Source organism: Ctenocephalides felis, unplaced genomic scaffold (genome assembly GCF_003426905.1).
Source record: "Ctenocephalides felis isolate EL2017-DRISC unplaced genomic scaffold, ASM342690v1 CF-g0.4_SCAFFOLD_01886, whole genome shotgun sequence".
In the NCBI taxonomy this organism is placed as follows: Eukaryota; Metazoa; Arthropoda; class Insecta; order Siphonaptera; family Pulicidae; genus Ctenocephalides; species Ctenocephalides felis.
The window spans coordinates 180,309,882-180,311,293 of NW_020538040.1; positions in this window are offsets into that span (position 1 = coordinate 180,309,882).

Genomic DNA, 1,412 nt, shown 5'->3' on the forward strand with positions numbered 1-1,412 from the left:
CGTGTGTGAAACAGTTTTGACTGTATCATTATATACATTAACAGTAAACTAAATTATTGCTTGGTTAATACGAAAAAAAACAATTCTTCTTTGTTTAGATGTGTTTGCTTATCGTGCAAGATTTTTATGCGGATTTAATGAGGTATAAATTGTTTTCACGCCTCAGTCGACTGAAACACTTCTAATTACTGTTATTCTGGTAAATGTTATTAATCTCTTGACGCATTACAGTTGTTTATATGATAATTTTTTTTAGAAAATAATCAGATATGAATGTTTGAGTTTAATTATTCTGATAATAGCCGACAATAATTTTAATTGTTATTGAATTTTTTACCGCAAGGAAAAAAAACATAATGTGTTCCATCATCTTAACAAGACAACATTTTATTACAACATATTATATAATTTTACAGCAAAAATCTTATATCATGCAGTATTGTTTTATCGAAAATCGACATCTTCGAAAATGATTTTGATGAAAATCTCGGAACGAGTCGGACCGCCCTTAAAGATTTCGTTCGATCGCTTACAGCGTAAATATCAGAACATCACATAACTTGATATTGGCCGCGCTCGCGAAATTTATTGACTTAACATCGGACAAAACGTTCGATGGATTATAGTAATATTTGTATGCTAATAATTGTTATTATTTTGTTATGATAGTGTATAATGTGTGTTTACATCTGTAATTAATTATCCGCGCACATGAGCGATGTGCCCTTGTAAAACGTAACAGAGATAATTTTGGGGTATCTCACATCTGTTATTAGAAGATGCTTTGAAAACTTAAATGAAGAATTGTTTATGAATTTGGTGACATTCAGTCGAAGAAAAGTATAGAGTGATAAACTTTTATTAACTTCCCGTAGGGAAACGCAAAAAAATAAAAAAATAAAATTTTTGATTATATTTATGGTTCAGATTTCTGAATATTTTGTAATACCTTAGAAAAAATCGATGTGTGTGTATGTATATTTAGATACACTATTTCGTTAACGATTTTGGGCGCACGGAACAACCCATTCGAACATTCGATTCGTATCAACGAAGCGTGCATTAAATTTGGCAAAGGCAGGTCCAGCTATTTTGAAGATATAGAGCAAAAAGTGCAAAAAGTGCGTTTTTGAGAGGAAGTATGATCCGATTAGAAATGATTCAAACAACATCTGTTTGTGCTGACAAGATAGGTTCAGCGGCTTCAAAATTTTGAAAAAAAAATCAATATTTCAATAAAATTCAATTTTTTATTTTTTCAATTTTCGAATATTTTCATAATAAATCAAGAGTGTTGTATAGTTGAAGTAAATATTTTGAATTTTGCAATTCAGTTTCAAAATGTTTATATAATAAAAATAAGATACAGTATACATTCCAATTAGATTCATTATCTTATCATTTCTGGTAAA